Genomic DNA, 6,917 nt, shown 5'->3' on the forward strand with positions numbered 1-6,917 from the left:
TTCAGGTGAACAATATTCAACAATTCCATACATCACCCAGTGCTCATGACAGTGAATTCCTTAATCCTCATCACCTATTTAACCCAATCACAACACTTCTGGTAACCATCAGTTTGTTTTTTATACTTAAGAGTCTATCTTGTGGTTTGCAACTCTCTTGCTCTCTCTTTCTCCTTTGCTTGTATGCTCTCTTTCTTAAATTCTACATATGAGTGAAATCATACAGTATGTGTCTTTCTCTGACTGACTTATTTCATTCAGCATAATACTCTACAGCTCCATCCGTGTCATTGCAAATGGCAAGATTCATTCTTTTTATGACTTAGTAATATTCCATCATATATATACATATATAAAAATATAATTGTATATATATTTATAATGTATACATTTATAATATATATAATATATAATATATATACCACTTCTTTATCCATTCACCAATTAATTGACATTTGGGCTGCTTCCATATCTTGGCTATTGCAAATAATGTTGCTATAAACATACGAGTGCATGTATCATTTTGAATTAGTGTTCTTGTATTCTTTGTGTAAATAAATACTCACTAGTGGGATTGCTATATCTCAGGGTAGTTCTATTTTTAAATTTTTGAGGAACCTCTATAATGTTTTCCACGTGACCTCACCAGTTTGCATTCTCACCAACAGTGCAAGAGGGTTCCCCTTTCCCCATATTCTTGTGAACACCTGTTGTTTCTTGTGTTGTTGATTTTAGCTATTCTGACAGGTGTGAGGTGATATCTAGTTGTAGTTTTGATTTACATTTCTATGATCATGAGTGATGATAAGCATTTTTTCATGTGTCTGTTGGCCATCTGTATGTCTTCTTTGGAGAAATGTCTGCTCATGTCATCTGACCATTTTTAATGATATTATTTGTATTTTTTGTGTTGACTTTTATAAGTTTTTTCTATATTTTGAATATTAACCCATTATATGATATGTCATTTGAAACTAGTTCTCCAATTCCATGGGTTGCCATCTAGTTTTGCTGTTTCCTTCAGAGTGCACAAGTTTTTAATTTTGATGATATCACAATAGTTTATTTTTGCTTTTGTTTTTGTCGATTCAAGTGACATATTCAGAAAGAAGTTGCTATGATAAATGTCAAATAATTTACTGCCTGTACTATCTTGAATTTTTATGGTTTCCTGTCTCCCATTTTGGTCTTTTGTCCAGTTTTCAAAACACGATTTGTTAAAAAGACTCTTTTTCCCAATGATATTCTTTCATGTTTTTTAAATTTTATTTTAGAGTGGAGGAGGGGCAGAGAGAGAAAGAGAGAATCTCAAGCAGATTCTATTCTCAATGTGGAGCCCTACATGGGGATTGATCCCATGACCCTGGGCTCATGATTGAGCTGAAATCAAAAGCAGACATTCAACTGAATGAATCCCCCAGGCTCTCCTCTTTCTTGCTTTGTTGAAGATTAATTGACCATAAAATTGTAGGGTTCATTTCCGGATTTTCCACTCTGTTCTGTTGATCTATGTGTCTATTTTTGTGATAGTACCATGCTGTTTTGATTACTACAGTTTTGTAATATAACTTGAAGTATGGAATTCTGATGCCTCTGTCCACTTTTCTTTTTCAAGGTTGCTTTGACTATTCTTGTTTTTTCTGTTTTTTATTTTTTGTATTTTTGTGATTCCATACAAATTTTAGGATTGCTTGTTCTCGCTCTGTGAAAAATGCTGTTGGTGTCTTGATAAGCTTTGCACTAAATGTGTACACTGCTTTGTGTAATGTAGATTTTTTAACAATATTTGCTCTTCCAATCCATGAGTATGAACTATCATTCCATTTCTTTGTGTCATCATCAATTACTTTCTTTTATAATTTTTTATAGTTTTCAGAGTACAGGTCTTATACCTCTTTAGTTAGGTTTATCCCTAGGTATCTTATTTTATTTTATTTTTTTGGTGCATTTGTAAATGGGATATCTTGATTTCTCTTTCTGCTTCTTTATTATTGCTATATAGAAATGCAACAGATTTCTGTACATTGAGTTTTTATCCTGCAACTTTACTGATTTTGTTTATAAGTCCTAGCAGTTTTTTGGTGCAGTTTTTCAAGTTTTCTAAATATAGTATAATGGCATCTGCAAATAGTGAAAGTTTTACTTTTTCTTTATGTATTTGGATACCTTCTATTTTTTTCTTCACTGATTGCATTGGCTATGATATCCAGTAGTATGTTGAATAAAAGTGGTGACAGTGGACATCTCTGATTTGCTCCTGACCATAGAGGAAAAGCTCTCAGTTATTGCCCATTTAGGATGATATTAGCTCTGGGTTTTTTATATATGGCCTTTATTATGTAGATGTATGTTCTCTCTAAACTTACTTTGTTGAGGATTTTTTTTTTAATCATCAATGTATATTGTACTTTGTCAAATACTTTTTCTGCATCTATTGAGAAAATCATATGGCTTTTATCCTTTCTTTTCTTAATTTGATGTATCAAGTTGAGTGATTTTTGAATGCTGAACCAAACTTGCAACCCAGGAATAAATCCCACTTGATCCTGGGGAACGATTTCTTTAATATATTCCTGGATTCAGCTTGCTAGTATTTTGTTGAGGATTTTTGCATCTATGTTCATCAGACATATTGGCTTGTATTTCTCTTTTTTCTACTGTCTTTATTCCATTTTGGTATGAGGGCCTCATAGAATGAATTTGGAAGTTTATCTTCCTCTTCTAGTTTTTGGAATAGTTTGAGAAGAATAGGTATTAACTCTCTCTTAAATGTTTGATCGAGTTTGTCTGTGAAATCATCTGACCCTGAACTTTTGTTTACTTGGGAGATTTTCGATAGCTGAATAAATTTCTTTGCTGGTTATCAGTCTGTTCAAGTTTTCTTTTTCCTCCTTTTTTCAGTTTTGTTAACTTATATGTTTCTAAGAATTTATCCATTTCTTCCAGTTTGTTCTATTTGTTGGCATGTAATTTTTCATTATATTTTCTTATAATTGTATTTCTGTGGTATATGTTGTAATATCTCCTACCTTATTTATGATTTAATTTATTTGGGTCCTTTCTTTTTTGTGCTAAGTCTGGCTAATTTTATCAATTTTATCAATCTTTTAATTTTATCAGTCTTTTAAAGAAACAGCTCCTGGTTTCATTGATCTGTTTGATTGTTTTGTTTTGTTTTGTTTTAGTTTCTATATCATTTATTTCTGCTCTGATCTTTATTTCCTTCCTTCTGCTGGATTTAGGCTTCATTTATTCTTCTCTTTCTTGTTTCTTTAAGTATAAAGTTAGGTTGCTTATTTCAACTTTTTCTTGCTTCTTGAGGTAGGCCTGTATTTCTATATACTTCTTTCTTTTTTAAGTTTATTTATTAATTAAAAAAACTTTTTAAGCTTATTTTTGAGAAAGAGAGACAGCATGAGTGGGGGAGGGGCAGAGAGAGAGGGAGACACAGAATCTGAAGCAGGCTCCAGGCTCCAAGCTGTCAGCACAGAGACTGGCGCACAGCTCAAACCCACAAACCACATGATCATGACCTGAGCCAAAGTCGGACGCTTAATCAAGTGAGCCACCCAGATGCCCCATAAATTTATTAATCTTGAGAGACAGAGAGAGAGAGACAGAGAGAGAGAATGCATGAGTGAGGGAAGGGCAGACACAGAGGGAGAGAGAGAATCCCAAGCACGCTCCATACTCAGCATGGAGCCCAATGCAGGGCTCCTTCTCACAACCATGAGATTATGACCTGAGTTGAAATAGTCAACTGCTCAACAGACTGAGCCACCCAGTGGCCCCAACACTTCTATCTTAATACCGCTTTTGCTGCATCCCAAGGGTTTTAGATCGTTGTGTTTACATTTTCATTTGTTTCCATGTATTTTTAATTTCTTTGATTTCCTGGTTGACCCATTCTTTGTTTAGTAGCATGTTATTTAACCTCCATGTATTTTTGGTCTTTCCAAATATTTTTCTTGTGGTTTTCTTCTATTTTCACAGCGTTGTGAAAAGATGTCAGTATGACTTCAATATTATTGAATTTATTGAAGTCTGTTTTGTGGGCTATATGTCATGTATTCTGTAAAATGTTCCATGTGCACTTGAAAAGTATGTGTATTCTGCTGTTTCAGGATGGAATGTTCTGAATATACCTGTTAAATCCATAGGTTCAACTGTGTCATTGAAAAGCATTATTCTTTTGTTGATATATAGTTGACATAATTGAGGTGTCAAAGTCCCCTACTATTACTGTATTTTTATCTACTAGTTCCTTTATGTTTGTGATTGTTTTATGTATTTGGGTGCTTTCACGTTTCGTGCATAAATATTTACAATTGTTATATCTTCTTGTCGGATTGTCCTCTTTTGATTATATAGTGTCCTTCTTTGTCTCATGTTTTGTGCATAAATATTCACAATTGTTATATATTCTTGTTGGATTGTATTCTTTTGATTATATAGTGTCCTTCTTTGTCTCTTGTTACAATCTTTGTCTTAAAACGTAGTTTGTCCAGTGTAAGTATTGATAACTTGGCTTTCTTTTGACAACCATTTGCATGATAAATGCTTTTCTATCTCCTCACTTTCTTCTTTTTTTAATATTTTTAATGTTTATTTTATTTTTTAGAGAGAGAGGGAGCACGCATGAGGAGGGGAGGGGCAGAGAGAGAGGGGGACAGATGATCTGAAGTGGGCTGTGCTGACAGCAGAGTGCCCAATGCAGTGCCCAAGCTCATGAACCATGAGATCATGACCTGAGCTGAATTCGGTCACTTAACCAACTCAGCCACCCAGGAGCCCCCATCCCCTCACTTTCAATCTGCAGGTGTCTTTAGACCTCAAATGAGTCTCTTGTAGGCACTATATAGATTGGTCTTGTTTCTTGTCCATTATGTCACCCTATGTCTTTTGCTCCATTTACATTAAAGAAAGTATTGATAGATATGCATTTATTGCCATGTTATTACTTATTTTGTCATTGTTTCTGGAGATTTTCTCTGATACTTTCTTGTTTTTCTCTCTTTCATGTTTTGCTGATTTTCTTTAGTGATATATTTGCATTTCATTCTTTTTTGCATGTTTATTACTGGTTTTTGATATATGGTTACCACTGGTTGGTATATGACCTTTCCTGCATATAACAGTCTATGTTAAGTTGATGATCATTTTAGTTTGAAATCTTCTTCTTCTCTCCTCCTCATATACCTCCCTGTTTTAGGTATTTGTTGTCATATTTTATATACTTTTTTTGGTGAGTTCTTTGATTTTTTATAGAAATATTCAGTTTAACTGTTTTTCTGTTTCTTACCTTCATAGTGTCACTATTAGTTTCTTCCTTCCACTCAAAGAGTTCCCCTTTAATATTTTTTGCAAGGGTACTTTAGTGGCTATGAACCCCTTATTTTTTGTTTGTCTGGGAAACTCTATCTCTCCCTCTATTCTGAATGATAGCCTTGTTGGATAGTATGTTCTTGGCTGCAGTTTTTTCCCATGCAGCACTTTGTATATATCATGCCACTCTCTTCTGGCCCACAGTTTCTGTTGAAAAATATCCTGCTAGCCTTATGCATTTCCCCTTGTAGCTTACTATTTTGCTTGTAGCTTTGAAAGTTTTTTCTTTATCACTATAAATTACAAGTTTAATTACAAAATGTCTTAGTGTAGACCTGCTTTAGTTGATTTTGATGGGAGTTCTCTGTGCTTCCTGGATCTGGATGTCTGCTTCCTTGACCAGATTAGAGAAGTTTTCAGCTACTATTCCTTGAAATAAATTTGCTGCCCCCTTTTCTCCCTCCTCCTTCCTCCTCCTCCTCCTTCTTCCTCTTCTGGGATCCCTATAATACAAATGTTATTACATTTGATGGAGTCACTAAGCTCTGTGCCCATTCTTGTTTTTGCATAATTCTTCTCTCTTTTGTTCAGCTTTATTGTATTCCATTACTTTGTCTTCAAGGTCACTAATTTGTTCCTCTGCTTCTTCCAGCCTGCTATTTATTGCATCAAGTATGTTTCTAATATCATTTATTACATTCTTATTCTCTGATTGATTCTTTTTTTTAACTCTTTCATCTCTGTATTAAGGGTCTCACTGATGTTTTCTATTCTTTTCTCAAGTCCAGTGAGTATTCTAGTGATTGTTTCTTTACATTCTCTATCATACATGTTACTTATATCTATTTCACTTCGATCTCTGATCTTACCTTGTTCTTTCATTTGGGATGAATTCCTCTGTCTTCTCATTTTGTCTAAGTCTCTTACTGCTTCACTGTGTTAGAAAATCCAGTTATGTCTCCTGCTCCTGAAAGCAATGGCCTTATGAATAGGAAGCCATGTAGTACCCAGGGCCTGCTGCTTCAGGGAGTGTTTCTATTGTGTGCTGCATACACTCTGATGTTATGTCCTGGACACTTTATCTTTCAAGTGAGTCATCTACAGAGGCTCTTCTTACTTGCTGTGTGCAGTGTTTGGTCCCAGGCCTGAATGTAGAGAGTTCTAAATAAGTGTGCTCTTGTCTGTTTGTGAAATGATACCTTCACCATCTCCACCATAACTATGGCCCTGCAGAACTCTGGTCAAGAGATATGGTGTGGGCAGTGGTTCATGCTGGTCTTCTCAGGGAGGGGCCTACTGCAGTTGGAATGAGGTAAGTTTGACAGAGTGGTATTTCCACTGGAGCACAGGGGGCTGGAGCTTAGTGTAAGCAAGTTAGGCAGGCAGTATCAGTGCTAAACTTATTCCCACAGGTGGCTCTGTGTTTACTCTGAGGGGCAAGGGAGGGATATGGTCCTGGCCAGCTTCTTTGTTCCCAGAGAGGTGAATGCTGCCTCTCAGGGACAAGCCTCAAGAAGATCAAATAATCCCCCCAGTGTTTTCCCTAGGCACTCTTCTGATCATTGTTTCCATGCCTTATACCCTGGAGTTGT

The sequence above is a fragment of the Herpailurus yagouaroundi genome, unplaced genomic scaffold, assembly GCF_014898765.1.
Source record: "Herpailurus yagouaroundi ecotype Mexico unplaced genomic scaffold, PumYag 67203, whole genome shotgun sequence".
Lineage (NCBI taxonomy): Eukaryota > Metazoa > Chordata > Mammalia > Carnivora > Felidae > Herpailurus > Herpailurus yagouaroundi.